The 19523-nt window shown below is 35.4% G+C and overlaps 2 protein-coding genes across 8 annotated transcripts in view; one reads left to right on the forward strand and one right to left on the reverse strand.

Annotated features, from left to right (window-relative positions):
• LOC124292556 overlaps positions 1-18323 on the reverse strand; it is a 33453-nt gene extending 15130 nt beyond the window's left edge. Inside the window, exons 1-3 of one of the 4 annotated variants that reach the window (XM_046729693.1) lie at positions 14843-15034; positions 13269-13285; positions 6424-6486 (exon numbers count right to left, since the gene is read on the reverse strand). The gene's annotated coding sequence lies outside the window, so the exon portion shown is untranslated. Of the gene's footprint in view, positions 1-6423; positions 6487-13268; positions 13457-14842; positions 15035-18235 lie in introns of those variants that run through there. The other 3 variants (XM_046729690.1, XM_046729691.1, XM_046729692.1) reach the window with 3 other exon arrangements.
• LOC124292558 (caspase activity and apoptosis inhibitor 1-like) overlaps positions 18255-19523 on the forward strand; it is a 224676-nt gene continuing 223407 nt past the window's right edge. For 3 of the 4 annotated variants that reach the window (XM_046729695.1, XM_046729698.1, XM_046729694.1), the window contains exon 1: positions 18255-18326. The gene's annotated coding sequence lies outside the window, so the exon portion shown is untranslated. Of the gene's footprint in view, positions 18327-18810; positions 18990-19523 lie in introns of those variants that run through there. The other variant, XM_046729696.1, reaches the window with a different exon arrangement.

The raw sequence follows: 19523 nt of genomic DNA on the forward strand, positions 1-19523 counted from the left end.
ATACTTTACAGGCAGCAATAAAAATGGCCTTAATCAACTCTCAGACACAGGAACCAAATATGAAACACTAAATATGAAACAACTAACATAGGTACAACATATTTCTTCATGCAACAGATGTTCTTGTAGGACACTAATTTCAAATGAATTTCGCAATTTGACATGAATAGTTTTATAAAACCACCTGAATAGGATGTTCTAAGAAGTATTTCCTTTGAGAGCAGCACTGAGAAACAAGGCTAGAAATGAGCGCGGAAACACGTAACTTCCCAAGTGGAAGTCATTTCCTTACAGTTGTAGGAAATGACACTTTAATATGCCCTGTCATTGTTGGGGCACCGCATCCTTAGTCATATCTCATTTGAAGACATGTTTCACAATGTCAGAAAGTCCCCAAGAATAAACAGCATAACCAGTACTTGCTAATAAACATCTCATTAGAGCAGCTGTCAAAATGTCTAAACAAGCAAAATTGTCGAAATTTTATACTGAATCTTTTTAAAGATAAGCCTCATCTATGAGACATGTTTTCACAAGTTTTACTTTTTTCAGTCTGACATGTTTCAAGGAGGGTCATGTTATCAGGTTCCTAGAGGTGCTTGTTGATGATGTAAGAGCTAAACCACATCATAGGATGCACCAAAGCAGGACCTATGTCCTTGCTGTAATGGTGCAGTCTGAAACTGTTTCACACTCAGTGTATACTGACAAAGTGAAAGTAAACAGAACTGACCAGTGCATCGAAATAAAACTTCACTAAATTTTCCTAGGGTTTTAACAGTTTTGCTGTTATTAATTCTTTGACTATGGAAACAGAACCACAAGTCATACAAACACTCATGGTATGGTATCGCATATCCTAACATTGCTCCTACCATGTCCACAACAAAGTGTATGGTTGCAGGCCTAATGCAGTGTCCACTTTGTCCTCTTGACAGTTTGTTGCCATGAAGCCCTGGTGTGACATAACCAGCACCATTAACTGCCTGTCAATAACACAAACATCAATGCTGACACTTGCCATAACCACCACAAACCACAAACATTGCTGCACTAGCTAATGCTCGTACACAACAATGCAATAATTTAAGTCTTTCAAATGCACTGTTTGTTGGATACCTTTTTCTCATAATTGAAACCATGACTGGTAAACTGGAAACTGTTCATTATCACTGGACGTATCTTATTTCCATTAACAATTCTAATTTAAAAAATCAATCATGTTTTATACAAATATTTTCTTAATCTCAAATATCAATAATTAATACAACTGAATAAATAATTTGCTATGTTTACCAAATTGCCTTTTGTTTTTCACAGAGAATAGAAGAAATTCTAAAGCAGATTGTTGGAACAATCAGATGAAGAGTAATGTTGACAGTGTTTTCCTGACAACTATCAATAGATAAACGTACACAATCAAACTATATGAGCCCTGCACAGAAAGAAAATAGATCCAAAAATAACAATAGACCGATTTACCTGATGGCTTTGAAAGTGCTCACCCCTTCATTGACACTATGACTGCCTTTCATTTTCATCAGAATGGAACAATGTTTCAAATTTTCAGAATTTATTCACGGATGGCTTTATTATTGATCAGTATTGATTTTATCAGAGAGCGCCATAGAAAAAGCGGTGCTTCAAGTATAACATAATAATAAAATAAACACAATCCCCCCCTACTGTGATAATAATGCCCCTATTAAGCAGAAAATAGACTGTATCTATGCCTTTATGCCAGGCAGATTGGTGAATGCAGTGGCTAGGGCTCGTTTGTGTGAAATATTTCCAAATTTGACAAAGAATTCCCAATTCTCCAAGGTAATTTTTTCCATTATCAGACTTGTCACTGTAAGAACTTTAGCAAATTAACATCCCACTGGCTCCAGCAACATGATCAACTTGTATAAAATGAAGAATGTGATAATGGTTTCAGCTACCGGAGGGGAGAATATTTCATATTTGCCTTGCCTAGGCTAGTCACAGGCGGCATTAATATTCTGTCGCTTATGAAAATGCAAATCTGCTCACTTCAAAAGTTAAAGGTTGAAAGAGTTTACGACAGCTGAGGTGTTCAGTTGATGTTCATCCTTGGCTCTTAACAATGTTAGCTAGGGAAATGTCAAAATTTTGAAAATCAAAAGCTTAAGTGCACGCATCCCACCGCAAAATCAACACTCACAATCCAATAATGTTCAATTTTCTGAAAATCTTGGGTTCTGATTTCATGATTTTGGAAAAGGTCACACAACCTTTTGGAATCTGTCCACTTTGAGTCCATAAATGGCCAAGGAAAATGCATTAAAGGATGTACACATCCCTGTAACTTACATTATCATATTTCACCTTCAACCTTGGAACAAATTACAAACATTCCCCTGCACTTTTCACCTTGAAGAAACACCTTAATGGCTGAAGCACACACGACTGATTTGTTGTTTAAAAGGAATCTTATTGAGCAGATCTTTTTCAGGAAGAACGTTAAAGAAGATGGTAAAGAAGTGACAATTCAAACATGGGGCTGATCATGTGTATGGCGAAATGCATGGACATTCACTGTGAGATTAATAAATATATAATAGATGATACAAGTGTGGCATATCATTCTTTAAAGACTTGTTTTCAATATTTTCAGATTTCTTATGGCCACATTACCTTGCATTGGGAATACCTATGATATTCTATGCTTGGGGGAAGCCATTTCTTCTAAGTTGTAGGTTGTGATACTCTAAGATATTGCAGATGACACAAGTGATGCACGTCATGGCATCATGTTGTCAGGATTTGTATGTTCCTTATGCTTAATAACCTTTATGAAGACCTGAATGAAGATCTAAATATTTTCTACACAAGCTGGTGCCATCATAAGATTTAGTATTCCTGCTTCCTGATTTAGTATTCTCCAAGATCTTTTGGGTCATGACTGGTAAACCATACCAATTGGTGCTTTAATCTTTTGCATACTAACTGATGTAGCATGTTACACAGTCCCAGCTAATCTACCTATTATCAAAATACAAGTTTTTCTTCATTTGCACCAAATATCTCCTTCTGTACTCATATCAAAATTTAACTTGGTTTCAAGAGGCTCTATCAACCTTTTTAATTTTTGAAGTGCTCATGACACTTACTACAGAAAGTACAGTAACTTCTCTGATGTAAGTTCTCTTATGAACATCACGTCTCTGGGATAAATTATCCTTTAATGAAGAAACAACCTTTTTCAGACATGACAGTTGTTGGATACCAACCATATCCCTGAAGCAATTTCATGCTATTTCAAAAGATCATATAACTTTTTATTCAAAACCTATATCAATGTTTACCAGTGCTGTTTTAATGCAGCTATGTAAAGGTGACCAGAGCAATTAACAACATCAGTTACTTTTTGATGCTTGCTCCATAGAACCATGAGAATTCAATAGTTGTTTACTTAATATTTCTGACTGAATATTTGTTACTAAAGTTCACAAGAATCCCTTTGTTTTCAATCTATCATACATCAGCTATAATGATGGAAAAGGATGTAGGATTTAATCCCGTTATTCACCCTAGGCACGCTATTTACACATTTTCTTCAACAAATGAGGCAATTTTTGTTGAGAGACAAATGGATACAAGTGTGAAGTGAGATTTGAAGAATATTTCAAACAATTACTTTCCAATTCATCACTCTGATCAGTGAAGCAGGCTTGTCTAATATCTTGTTAGAGTCATAAGTGTGGGAACATGAATCACAGCATATTGTTGATATCTATAACAAGAAATCCAGACTTTCTGGTTCTGGGAGCACTCAAGCTTGATGTTTTAAATGAACTCGCTGTTGAAGGAGATGACTATTCAGATCTCAATGTTCTTCTCTTGTGGTGAAAATATCTCACCACTTAGTCATTACACAAAATTCAGACTATTGTAAATTCAGGTAAATGTATATAACACCCCACCACCCCTATTATGCATTTGGTTGCAATGTACTTTCAACTGCGAAATGGTACAAGACTATCAGTTTTGAAAGCAAGAAACCTGTTGCCCTGTAGGACTGGCAAGGGTGTTGTTGAGGACTTAATTTCTCTGGAGAGACAAATGTTTGGAAGGAGATGATGAAAACTATATGGCTACAAGACAAAGAGACAGGCCCCTATCCTTCATATCTAAGAATGGTATTGTTCTTTCATACATGGTGATTTTATTGTGATTAACCATAAGCCTTGACCTTAGGCTTTGTTCTGAGAGCTTGAAAACAATTTCTTTCTTCCAGTGTTTCTATTCACTATGGAAAACAGATTTCCTACTGGGTATTCCAACAATAACTACCATATTCCTCTGTGGATTCACCTTCAAAATTCATTGATCAGTTTAATTGATTTTTATCAATCCTCATTTGGATTTATCCATAATTTATGCTACAATCCTTGCTTCATAGGTGACTGTAGACTGTCAACTAAGAGATATCTTTTACTTTTAATGCCCGACTTGTTTTCAAACAAAAGACTGAATTTGTGATAATGCTTCAAGTCAAATCGATAATGTCATTTTGAACAAACCATTGAAACCTTGAAACAAGCAACTGTGTACTGTGTGAGGGTTCTTGTAAATAACTCAAGCTTAACACAAAATCCTTCAGAAAAACAGGACATGAATATTATAAATTTTTCTGTTAGTCTATTTTGAGAGCTTTACAAATACTGAGAAATGCCAACTTAAATCCCATCTGCCATTGAAACATAGGAAGACTGGTAGCTTCCACCCAAATCAATCCATCCTTGTTTATCAGTAACCTGGCAACCAGAGAGAAATCCACAACATTTCATATAATTTCTCAACCCCAGCAAAATCTCCACAACAGTATTTTCATAACAACTGCAATTGCGGTCAAGAACTGACCAGATATTGAATCTCCATGGCAACCATATTGGCTGACCAATTAAATAAATATCCTTATAAAGTCCAGCGCATGGCCTGGCCTATTCCCATGAAACAAAATCCATTTCCATCAGTGTTATCAAGCCCCCAGTAAATTAAAGTTCAACTGGAGTGGAAGACATTTCCCCTTCATTATGCTGGACTCATGTTTACCCGAATTCCCATATTCTAAATATATCCTGTGGACAGTGTCCATCTCATTGTAAATAGCCCATGTCTTGGCCTTTCAAGTATGTTTTTGTTTATTTTTAAAGCAAACATCTGGATGGAGGAAAAATACTGCCAACAGAACATCTGTTTCTGTTTAAGCAATGAATTCAAGCTTTGTTTTTTATCAATTTTTAAAGAGTAATGTATTATCTTGTATTCATGCTTTACTGCAGAATGCAATTTTCAGTAATTATATTTATGTTAATTATGTGATTTTGTTCTATCAGTGATTAGTGAAATGGAATAATATATGTACATGGTTTTATTTAATTTTGCCAAACACATGAAATTACATACTTTTTGGGATCAACTGTTTTCATAAATGTTTTCACTTGATCAATGAATTAAAACAGAACTGGTAGTATGGAGTACAATGTTTGAACTCATTTTAACCTAAGCTGCAGTGTTCGTGTTAATCAACACTGTTAATTAGCACAACCCATTTATTTCTCTTCAATGTTTTGGTGGTAAATCATGAAAATTTTAATACTTCTTATTGATTAGGCCAATCCTGAATGATTTAGTATTTGGCTGGCCATATGTCCACACTTGAATCGCACAATAGCAAACAATGTCTAATTATGGTGGTTTTCATTGACACTCCTTGAATCCACCAGGTTGAACTGCCTTCATAAACCTAGATTTGATAGAGGTTTCTTGCAGTAGACTGTCAATGTTTTATTTCAGAATTAACTGTGTCAGACAGCCATCTAATTTTACACATATACTCATGTGAATGACAGATGGTGCCATTTGGATTTTACTTTGACATAAAATATTGATTATTTTTTTCCATTGTGTATTCAAATGAAATTTCCAATAAAGGCTATTGTTACTTCATTTCAACATGGCAGTGCAATTATAAAACCTTCAGACTGATCTAAAAAAAAATATTTTATTCTTTAGACAAAAAGAGAGTGATGTGTGGGTCTCCATGCACACTTGACAATGAAACTAATCACACAAACACATACTATTTATATTACATACCCTTATGAATACAACAGCCTGAATTTGATGAAAATGACATTTTAAGTTATAAACCATCACTTCTATGTTCTTAAATTATACCTATACCTTGTGATTTCATCACTGTTTATCATTTCAATGGATGGTGCATGTAGGCATCTTGGAATTATAACATCTTATCTTAATTATAACATTAACCCAAGGATTAAATACTATTATAATATCACTGAATTTTAAACACAAATTGATGTTTTTTCTGCCGGCTTGATAAGGTTTGTGTCAAAAGGTGGTTTATAGACAGGTTTTATGTTTTCTCACCTTCAGTTCTTGATGTTTATGTTGTCTGATGGCTGATCAGTCAGTGATGGGCACTGTTCGTGTCTAAAACAGAAAAAAGTAAAAATAATGACTGAGGACAATAAACCATAAAATGAAAAGCATCGCACTGGTGACAGATTACCTATGGCCTTTGGGTGAAGCTGAAGTTTTACAAAGAAAACCTCCTCAGTTGTCGAACCCAGGTGTAGATGAACGTCTCATTCTCAACTTTCCTTAACAAAGCATGGAAGATGCATGTGAAACACTGACTTACTCCTGCCGGTGTGCCCTCTATTCAGGTCCCAAGTAAAATAAATACTACTTTCAAGAACAAGCCATAAGATAAAAGAAACAGTGACATAAAGCCAGACTCACGTATTGTGTTTCAATTGAGTTAAACACATGGAATTCTCCCCTCCTCCTGAAATATCTCAGCTATGTGGAAAAACGGAATGACAATAGCGTCATAAGAAACTGTCTTTGTATCATTTACATGTGTTTTCCGCTGAGAATTTTGGCATGATAAAGTGACAAGTCAAAGTATAAAACGTAGATGGTAAAACAAACATTAAGACCATTTCCAAGTAGTACAGTTCATAATAGAGAGAGTCTCTAGTGGAGAAACAAAAGCATTTATAATCCAGATTCTTGTATACTCTGATCTTACCATTCAAAGACTGCATTCAAATATGCTTATAATTCGTACAAAAGAAATCTACATATATAATGCAAAAGTCATTTACTAAAATCACTTCAAATCATAAATTTGAATCAAACTTGTATTTTACGAATTCAAAAATATAGCTGTATCATATACACAGTGATATTGCTCTCCCTTGTGAACTGTCATATTAACCGTTGGATATGATTCTGCTATATGACTGTACAACTGGAGGCAGAAATGACGTCATGACATATTTGCTGCATCAAAATACAATATATTCCACAAAACCCAGATTTCTGCTGCACATAAATGGTTTACAAGTCCCAAAATGTCTTACCAATATTGGTAACCAACACCAAAGGGTGCCCTCTCCAGACAAGTCACAGGACTACATTTTATATGCAATATGCATTATCATTATTTATACTACATATAACATGTTCAGCACAAAAATAGGACAGAATGGAAGAAATTATATCCACTAATACAATTTTTCTTCCTTTCTCCGCGACGTGTAACAGCATTACTCTCCTTCAAGACTGATCATAAAAATTTTCTATCAATACATTCAAACTATGATAAAAATGACCTTTTCCTCCACAGGTAATAAGTGTTTTAGTGGCAGAAAACCTATTTTCTTAAAATGTCTGATAGACCAATTATTGGTCTGGGATGCTGTCTCGATTCCTCTCATGCATTAAATAACTGGCTACCTTTATTGATTTTTGCGTCTATAAAAAACAGCTCTTGAAACACTTGGCTCGAGCCTTACGGGCTTAGACAGTCGCCTCGTGGGTATTTGTCACTTTGCGAGGAAAATGCAGAAAAAGTAAAAATTGCAAAACCATTTGTTGTGTCTGCATATATAATTAATCAATGAAAAATAGCCATCGTCTGCTCTTAAGGAGCCAGTGAAATATAAAATACCAGTCAATTGTGAAACGTTGTCAAAAATTGACAAAATCAAGAGGGCATATTTTGTGGTAGTGTCTGTCTGAGGATGTTCCTAATTAGGAAATGTTTAACAGGTAGAAACTGTAGGGCACTAACTACAGGGGCGAAAAGCTTTCAATCATACTTTGGTATTTATCAACCTCGATTTGATTTTATCATGCATAGGCTTTGGTCAAGAATATATGGCTGAATAAATCATGGGAACGTTTCAGACATCTATTACAGTCAAGTAACTACCAATTAAAATTCTTGAATTAATGCAAAATGTATCATAACGAATTAAATCTGTTCTAAAAACAGTTGAATATTTTGTGTTTTAGGGCTGTATGACTTCGAGACCAAGATAAAAAAACAATTTTTTTCATCAAATAAAGACTAATAATGACTTCACACATTACTTACACAGTGTTAAAACATCAGACTCACAGCAACAGTTCATCTCTGTAGCTTTCATATCTTCAATTATTCCAAACACATCGCACAACAGCGAAGTTTGATCTGCTTATCAGATGATTAAATTGAACCTTGTCACCTACTTTGATATCATTTGATGTCAACATTTCTCAATTTTAAGATAAGATAAATTTGTATGGTAAATTGGAAGATAAAATGGGAATTGTATATATGACATAGTTCATTATCTGTTGAGAAGAATATCATGTGTATATTTACATTGACCACTTCAAATGCAATTCTTGTTTATTGTTTAACACAATCGTAATCAGGAATGTTTGTGTAATGGGAAACTATGCTTACCTTAGGAATGACATTCACTCTTAATCCAATAACACTCTCCACTAATATCAAATTTGGATGTATATATATATATATATACATCCTTCCACTCCCACTGTTCAATGTACGCAAAACCATCAAACATCTTATCATGAACAAATTATCAGATCATTTTAACAAGTCGACTTGTAAATCAACAGCATATAATGTTTTTATCCTAATCTTTATTCTCCTTTTCTGTGACTTTTTCAAACTTAGCTTCTCAAATTACTTTTCATCAAAGCTGAAATAGAGGTGATCTTCAAATCAGACTTATCCTACTTACTCTCTAGGACTTTACCCTTTGAAAAACCCCAAAGAATGTAACGTAGCCATGAACACTGTGCCCTAATACTTGGTGATAGGATCATTCAAGCATACAAGCTGATTGTGTCTGGTTGTAAACCAGGATTAATCAACTTGAACACAGATTTCATCACTGCTTTCAAAGTTGAAACTGATAAGGTTGTTTAGGTAGCTGAATCTAAAAAATTAATTTAAATTGGTGGCAGGATTGTTGGTTTTTTAACTAAATGTTCTGCTAAGCAGGTGAGATAGATTAGCTGCACTATTAGATATGAATAAATAACCAGTTGGGTATCAGTATCAAAGGGGTAGAGTCATTTATTGATTAATATTTCACACATAATCCTCAAGATCTTTTGACTAAATAATAAGTAATTCTTAGACAAATATCTTGCAGAAATATAATATGATTCAATTGCAGTAAAATTACTCTTAATGCCATGCTCAAACCATTGTTGTGGGTTTGTGATCCAAATGAAGGGATGGTTGATATGTACAGACATGTAACTTACTTTAAACAAATATTGGGATCTTATAGCTCAAAATAGTATTACATTTGACAAAAATTCTAATACAGAAACATCTGACATCTTCACTAGTTTTGACATATGATGACATTGTTCTTGACAATAATACCACTTCAAAGCTAAAACTGACTCTGTCTCAAATCAAACCTTGAAGGTGAAAATGTATGCATATTTTATGCAAGATTGGTCAATTTCAGTATCCTGAAGCCATGTGGTAAGAACATGTTCTAAAACACAGCAGTCTAATTGGCACTATGACCTTTACCAATTTACCCCTGAGGAAAAAAGGGCATCGTTAAGATATTTTAAAGACATCTCAAAAACATCTGGGCAGCAAATTGGGGTAGATAGTACATTAGGTCAGCAAAACCTAAACATATCATGTGCCAGGGAAAAAACAGTTACCATATGCCATTTATTCCCCATTTTATAGAGACAGGAAATGGAGAAAACATTTTGTCATGTTTCCAAGAGATAGAATTCTTTTTCAGGCCAGTGAAACACCACTATCATCTTCTCCATGACCTATTTGAGGGCTACATGTAAACACTAGTATATATGAATAATGGCCTCTTCATGAGCACCTCGTTATAACAGCAGGAAAGCAGGCTTACTGGTAAACCTCACTATAGCATGACAAGCATGGGGAATGTGCCAGAAGTTTAGTACTCTCTCAATAGCTAAGGTCACACAGTCAGGTTAATCTTGGTTTCAATGAAAATGTTCTGTTACAACTGCTTTTCGTTGAAACTTAAATATCAGACCAAAAATATAATAATGCAGAAAATTATAACATTCTAACTTATTTATGCAGTAATGAAAAATCTGTGTGAAATGCTGGACAATACGTGATACTGCAACAAATCAAGCATATCAACACTGTTTACTTTGAGGCACATCTGAGTACAAAAACTGCACTTGGTAACATGAAACACAAAAATAGAAGAAATTCTTGACCTTGTGCTCTCCCTTGAATAAACCTCCCTATAAGTGAATAGGGGCCTACGTTCAACTCACAGTGTTTGTAAGCATGTAATGATCTGTGAAATAAGAGTGTACTATCCGACACGCTTCATGCCCTCATCGAATGAATCTTTCAGTGCTTTGATGGAGCCATTAAGCAGTTGTCACATGACTTAATCAGGTGTCACATGACCTGTTTCTATGCTGCTGGGTCCATCTGTCATAATCATGATGCACTGAGATTGACATGATGTGTCGATTCAATACCGATATTTCACACGTATCAAGTTACATCCCGGAGCCCATCATGGCTCCACCATAATGGCCTTGTAACAGGTAATCAAGTTAATATTTAATACGCATTTAGGAGAATGAAGTTACTGACTTTCCAACATTAATACTGGCTATTGAAAGTCCTTTAACTTATTAAACTTAATGGCAGCTGACATTCTATGCTCTCTTTACGACACAACTATATGTTGTGTTCATTTGGGTTAAACTTATGGCTCGAGTAACAGTTGTACCTCAAGCATATGGAAACCAGAACCTGTTACATTTTTCAAGCACTGATTGTACATTAAGAGCTTGTATCCAAAATTTGACAAAGTTGAATAAACATTTTTTTCTGATAGGAGAAACCAATACATCCAATCAAGCTAATTTGATGTTAATATCGACAAGCAAAACTACAATTCCAGAGCACACCTATAATCATCTCTTATGACTTACTTAAAGAAATCAATCCTGAACAAACCACTATCATGGGTGGGGCCCACTCAAGCTCAGATTGAGAAAAACAGAAGGCCTTCTGTCTTCTAATGACCAGAACTGGTGTCCGTTCAGTCCACAGCCACTCCTAATGGGTTAATCACTGCCCCCCTGTGAGGACAGCAGCTTGCTGGCTAGTCAGAAGGACTAGGGTTAACAGATGTTTAAGGTCAGGCAGTTAGCTTACAAAACATTATGTCATTTAACAAGGCTCCCTAAGGCACCCATCAGTAGGTGACACTAAATGTTGTAACAAATGGCTTTGTCACTGCCTTGCTGTAATGGAGAAGTGTGACAGACACAGGTATTTGTTTACAAAATATGATTCTAATTTCTTCTTTCTAAGATCATCCTGAACTGCTGCTCCCTTGATTCCACCTCTATCAAGTACATACAACTAGAAATACCAGCTATTGAATTTCCCTGTTGCTCTGTGCCGTATGGTGCTTTCCCATTACCTTTAAGAGTCAATATACAGATAAACTCTCCATCCTTTCAAAGATCTACAAAGATCACTGAAGCTGTTCACATTGATTTACTATAACTAAAACACCATAGGATTTCAAAGAGGTTTTATTTTGGTTTTCTCTTATTCATTGCACCAGTTGAATAGCAGTAATTATCAATTATTAAAGTAATGCTCTCCCAGGCAAACAAACAAGTTTCATTCTAATCATGCAATTCCACAGTGCATTACAGTAAAATTGCCGTAACATGATGTTATCATGTACTTGGTGAATATACCAGGATTATAAACATGTGTAGAAAGGAATGCCAGCTGAGAAAAACACAAGGGGTTTGAACACTTTCCAATTAATAAAAAGAAAGTGACTCTGAAATTAAGCTTTGCAATCAAGGTATCAGTTTTGTTATAACTAGCATTTACTGGAGTAATTAGTGCAAAACCTCCTCTGGTGGGCTCCTGCAGAAACATGGTAAAGTGCTTCTGCTGCAGCTTAAGGTGTGCAGTCCATAGGCCACAAGTAACACAAGTATTCCATCCAGCTCCATCCAAATTTGGTTTAATGAGTAACTTGATATACTTGTTTCACACGACATGAAAGAAAATGACATGGTGTAGTTATAATTTGCTTGAATGATACATACTGGAAAGCTTGACCTACCCAAAAATGTATCAAACAAACATATCCATAAACCTTTGTCACACGTAACATTTTAACTTTGAAAGGCGAACAAATTTGGATGTATGACTCCATTCTGTCAATACAGCCGCACAGGCTTGTATTACTTCCAACATATGTGGGAGAAATATTAATCTGTGGTAAGATACAAGAGTCAGGTAAGTTAGTATGAATCTTCCTGCGAAGCTGCGGAACATTATCAAGATAAAACCTAACATTTTACACCTGAAACAACAGCCTACTGAAACTGAACATCCAGCCACGAAGAAGAATGTGACTTACTCCAGCAAAAAGACCACAAATACTACTACCCCCTCGCTGCAGTAACAGAGAAGTGCTGTACAATGAGGTGATTGGACACCACACACTCCATGCACTGTAGATGCCACAAATGTTAGAGAAGATGTTAAAAGGAAATGATTCAAACCTCCTGGCAAAGCATTGATGGGCAGGGCATAAGTAACCATAAAAGATGTGACAATACCTCCACCGTTGCTTTATAGTGAGGGATGTCGACCAGGCACTACTACCATGTTTCAACTGCAGCAACACATGGGGATATAGCTGTACCAAGTACAGGAACCCCATGGCTCATTGCCCTCATCTAACATACTTCCAACATGCATTGTCAAAAAATGTAATTTGTAAATAAACAAATATGAAGATGATCTTTAAATGGTAAGTTAAGAGCCAAACATGTTTGCAAACGAGGGAATAAGAGAAGGCAGTGATGAAGGAAAGGCTTACCTATATAGGGAGGAATCCTGGTAGAAAGTAACAAAAACAATTCCGTGTGTTGAGAAGTCTCTCAGATAGAAAACATGTCTCAGCACTGTCACACTAGCAGTGAATGTGAAGGCACAACTTGCTCATGCGTTTATATCGCTCAGCTGAGAATTTGACAGATCTTTAAAAAGCCAATCTAATTTCGTATGCTTAGCTTTCTTATTGATTTTGTATAAATATGACACATATTTGATCAAAACATTCAAACAATTTGACATATGTATAGCAATACCGATTAATACAAATTAATTAGCCACGGGTGACATTTACGAACAGCCCATGATAAATATTCATAGCTATGTAAATGTGCCTCAGTGTAGATAAATATATTTATAAAATGCAACCAATATAATTGGCGATTGCAGAGAGACAATGAATTTTATCTCCAAAACAATGAGCAAAGACAATCGCTTTGAATATTCAAAAGTGGGCGGTAATATAGTAAAGATATCAGATGAACACACCCATTGAAAGTATTTCCAAAGGTTATATAGCTCTGGCAATTGTCAAGTAATAGCATTTTAATGATTTGAACAAACAGAGGAGTAATAATAGATATTGAGAACTGTGATTGGTTGTCAAGCTTTATCAAGATCATAGAACGAGATTTCATTGGCTGTTGCAAAATATCATCTGATACTGTTTCCACGGGCCAGTGTTCCCAGTCTATATACAAACAAGTACAGCCTTCCTGCCTCTATCACAAGCTTTGTTAAATTTAACAGACTGCCATGGAAACACAGAAATATGACACTTTTCAGAATGTCTAAAATTAATGAAAACACAACATGCTTAAATTTCAATTTGAATACAATACCATTCAGGAAAATATTATCTGATCAAATGGAGACAAATATTTCCTCATACTTGGCAACAGGCTACAAAACGATGACATGCTATGCTATCCATTCAGTTATGAACTTGTGAGATCATTTTACATTTCCTATAACAAACTTAAAGGGACAGCATATTTATTACAAAGATAAATTTCTGAATAGATACTTTACAAAAGTAAACAAGTAGCAGTTACTAGGTGACAATACTGAAGAACTGGGATTAATACAGGTATGAAAGCATAATGTAGCAATGCTGAAATCATTAATGCAGAGAAGTATCTGAACATAAAGAAAGTTTTCAAAATGATCAATAATGGACCATGTATATATGCTTCTGTCTTTGGAATAAGTCATAACATATTTTCAGTATCCAAATTATCAGTAAATTATTTCGAACATGTTTCCACAAGCCAGTACAGGTAAAGTTAATATACCAGTTGGGCAACATTTTGTTATTGCAACTGTCAACAAAAATACCTAAATATTGTTTTCTGCAATTTGATTTTCTTACACACACATTTTAAATATGATAATGTTATTCAACATAATTGTACTGACTCAGGTCAGTATATTCCCCACTGACAAGACTAGAAACCAACCTACAGTGATCACTGATACTGTAATAAAGACTAGTAAACAAAAAAAATCATGAGAAACAAGTATGAGTTCAATGATAAATCTGAGAATGCTTTGTCTTACTAGTCTGACACATCTTGTTTGGAAAGTTGTCTTGTGTCCTAGTGTGCATCCAAAATCAGACATCAGCGATTGGTTTAGAGTTGTACCAGAGAGACTTTCTCCAACCCTCCCTCACTATTACATGGCTTGTAGACAGATGTGTATGTATGGTGGTGAGCACTTTACATGCATATTGCACTGGTGTTGACAGCATCTGACAGATGATCACTCTCATCAACTCACAAACCGAGGATTACAATATAAATTGCCATAACACCTCCAACCGTACACGTGACACACGACTTGTGTAAACTTTGTGGTCAGCCAAGCATGTCCACTCTGCCATTGTAGGGGGCAATAAATGCACCTGTCTTTCAGATCATATTCTTAATTCATTAATTTGTTTTTTCCTGCAATCACAAAAAGATGCTTTTTGTTGGTACATTTAAAGAAGAAAAATCACAAATTCATTGTCACAAACTTTGTGTATATCTAAAAACATTTGATAATAGTTTTAATTACTGAGACCACTGGTATAATGAACTTTATCCAAAGAGATTGATAGTTTATTACTAATATTAAATGCAAGTTAAAAACCTAATTAACTGCATAAACAAGGGCTGCTCTGAGCTGCAAGCACTTTTTACAGGAAGGGTAGTGCACTTTGTACCCACAGGGGGTGGGTCAAATGCAATAAACACCAATAATATAGAAATATGGACCACCCTAGTTAAAGTACATGCTTCTTAAACTATTGCCTTTGGTGGTAATACAATAATCACATCCCTGATTAAAGGAACAGGTCTGGGGGTGGGGATGGTGGGAAGTGTCATGTGATCTAAGAGAGATTGCAGAGAAGGGGTAGGAGAGGCAATAGAAAGGTGAAATCCTCCACAAACTGATGCCATATTGCCAAGATCAATAGTCCTAGAAATGAATGAGCACCAAGTTGTCATGGAAGCTGATGTGCAAGGGGGTGGGAGGTGGTGATGCGGGGTGTGGGGAGCTGGGCGTGGCCAAGGGAATTGAGAGTATAGTGGTGGGACTGACTCAATACTTTGACCATATCCCCAGGATTGGCATGAATATTATCAGCAGTATTGGATTTCATTTTATAGTACATGCTTATCATTCCAAGCTTGTCAGTTTCAACTCAAGTTTCAAACTGTAGATAAATAACATGTCAATTTTCTTTCGTTTGCTAAGCTACATTAAATATAGCTGTGACCTAGTTTCTATGTTTGTGAGAAATGGTAAGTATGAAAAGTATGTCAGGTACTTATGCTTCTTCATGATAATTGAGTAAACTCCCAAGTGCTCAAACCTGACATAAATCACATGTGTAATAACTTTTGAAGGTACATTAAATCTTCATCTATCTTACTTTGACACTCCAGTAATATATGAGGTATCAAACATGTTTGGAACAACTTGTAACAAACCTTATTGACCTATGTTAACATTGAACAGAGTGAGCAAGTTACATCACATTGTGTCAAGCTTAATATGGCATTGACATAATGGACATTTACGATGAAACCCATGCATGTGCTTCTGATAGACAAAGTAAACTTCAGCCACATATATTCAGGCAATATGAAAAATTATCCATCCAAAAAATGTATTTAACTTTTTTGAACAAATAGAAATACTGACGGTGTAAGACCAGTACCAACGACACTCAAAAAGGTGATGACAACCTTAATTGGAATAAAATATATCCACAGATAAATTACAACAAAATGACACATGGTAAGTATTCAATATAGATAAAAATTACCCAAACACCACAATAAAATGCAAGTTGTTGACAAAATCTAACTGACTGAAAATATTTATCCAACAAAACTTGTGAAACAATGGTATAATCACATAAAACATGTTTGTTCACAGCAATATAAAACAAATATTAAAAAAACAAAAACAATGTGTTATTTATGAAAAATATTTGTTTTTACATAAATTAATCTGATTGGTATTGATGTTAAATTATTATTATTTTTTTACAAATATAAAAATGTTTAAATTCTGTAGATTACCTTATGATACAAAAGATTTCGATTTCAAGCAAAGACAGAATATGTATAACAATAAAACAAAACATATATAAGTATAATTTACATCTACATATTGCTTATATTAGTACAAGAATCTGTTTGGAACAATGATGCTTTTTTTATATAGATCTGTGTGATATTTGAAAAATGAACATCACTACATATGAGAAGCAGCCATTGCTGTGGAACCGAATGGGCGTGTCACAAATTGAAAGCAATCTAACTTTTTATCATGCTTTTTTTTTATCAAGACTACATCCAAAATTAAACATTTCAAATATTTTATTTCCTTTCATAGTCACTATATCTCGTGATGAGACACAATTTATGACTTCAGGTGGCAGGACGAGCTCCGACAGCTGTCAAAATAGCTGCCCTCAAAAGTTACAAACGAGTTTCAAAGTCCGATACTTGAATGAAAATTGTTTTAAATTTGGCTAAATGTATGAAAAGTATGTCCCACAAGCAAGAAACATGTTAGAACGAAGATGGGACAAAACAATATCCGCGCGTAACATTGTTTAACTAATTAACAAAACGTAACTAGATTGAGTGTAACAACGCAGTCATGTTGTGAAAAAAAAAGTTGCCACAAGCCCATATTACACACCGCGCCCATACACAAAGTCCCTCTAAACTTGCTCCATGACCCATAAAAAATATTCAAGTTGGCGAGCCGACATTCAGCCCTACGGATCAAGTGACCGCTAGCCTGTTCACTAAATACGTACATACATACTACACTGCAAGTCTACAAATCTAAGCAAGCACATGGGATTAATTTGCACAAACTTACCTAAATGATCTTACTTCGTGACCTAAATCTCAGAGATACTTGCAAAAACAGCCCTGTGTTCCATACTGGCCTGACCCGAGCGGCTAACCACAACTGCCCACTCATAACTCGGGACAGCGAAAAAAAAATCGAATAAAAAATCTTCAATAACTAACCTTGAGCGAGTCGAAACTCCGCTCTGCGCCCTTCAATAAGTTGAAAATATTGACTCTCCTGCCTTCAACTTCCTTCCAAATGCCAACCAAAGATGAATATATTTCATAGTCTCAGTGTTGAAGATCTTATAAAACAAAATGGCTTCCATAATTCTATGCTGACGTTTGGCTAATATCATCATAATTGCGCTGTACTCAAGGGCAAATTGAGAGCTGAATTAAAATTTTAAAACGGGCTAGAGCACGGACAATGAAGTGTGTTTTTCTATATAAAATATATGGAAAACATTCAATGATCAATAAGAAAATTTCATAAAATGGAAAAACTAGCCATTGGGCGACTTTTTTCATAAAAAATGCCACTTATTGAGGCGTTAATTCCAGTTGAATTTACGGAAAGACCTACCTTCTTGTACGGCCCCTTTCAAGTTCTCGCCATCTTGTCTTCATACCCAGAATTCCACGGCCAAAATGGCGGAAGTAGAAAACACGCGTTGGTAAGAAGTCCTGAAATTGACAGCTTCTTTTAGTAAATAATAACTGGACATTGGCAGTGTATTGGTAGAGACCGGTGCCAGTTCAAGCATGCGGCTTTGAAGTCTGTCATGCAAATTGTCAAGGCTCAATAGATAAATCTAACTGTCCACAGCGAACCAGTTGAATCGGATCGGCTGCTAGCCAACCAATCGTCCAGTTCGCTCACTTGCTATGAATGAAATGATCTCGTGCCGATAACACTAAACAGAATTTGACGAATTATTTTAATAAGTTTCGAATCGATACGCCGAACATTGTAATATAAAATTTAATGAGGCAAAAGCCGATAATAGCCTCAGGTGACTTCAAGCTTTGTTGACATTTGTTAGCTAGGCCAGCGTTTCTCGTTGGCTGCCACAGTCTGACATGGGCCGGCTTTGTTTACACCTGGTCAGAGCCTTTGTTTCAAACAACGCAGTTAATTAGCGGGTCTGTCTACCACCTGTCCAAACGGCTATTATGTACATATTACGTAATGTGTGTCTTTTACGGAATTAATTATCTTTACATGTCCACCGCGAAGTCCACTGATCTGGGGATGGTGTGAAAACAAGTTAATTAGAGAAATGGTACCGGTATTGTTAGATATTGTTTGGAAATAAACATGCTGTATATGCCTGAAGGTAAGGGTAACGGTTATTTCCAAAATAATGCACTTATAGCATGACACATTTGGTTAATTTAACAGCTGACAATGAGATAAGTAAGTGATCATTTCTTTGAATGATGAAAATCAGTAACAACTTATACAGTACAGCTTGTAATTCATGTCTGTTTTGCAACCTAAAAACATTCTTGAATGTTTTGAAATGTTCAAAGGTGGTGTCACATGAAAAATGGAGTGCTGTAATATCAAAAGCAACCCATGTATTGTACATTATCAAAAGTGTCTTGACATTTGCAGATTATAGTTTTCACTTGTGGAACATCTACTGGATCTATACATATGTAGGTGAATAAAGTTAGGGACTAAGGCAGTATTAGTCTGTAACAGCATATAATATGTACCTTCTTGTACATCGAGGTTCCAACATGTACTGTACGCAAGCTGGGCACCAATCAAGATTAGTAGCGGTCATATTGATCAATGTTATTGTGAAAGTAGTAGTTCAAGTTAAGTCAGACCACAGACTTTGAATTGTAGATATTTCTTATTT

Source organism: Haliotis rubra, unplaced genomic scaffold, assembly GCF_003918875.1.
Source record: "Haliotis rubra isolate DU_JTF1 unplaced genomic scaffold, ASM391887v1 Scf52, whole genome shotgun sequence".
Classification (NCBI taxonomy): Eukaryota; Metazoa; Mollusca; class Gastropoda; order Lepetellida; family Haliotidae; genus Haliotis; species Haliotis rubra.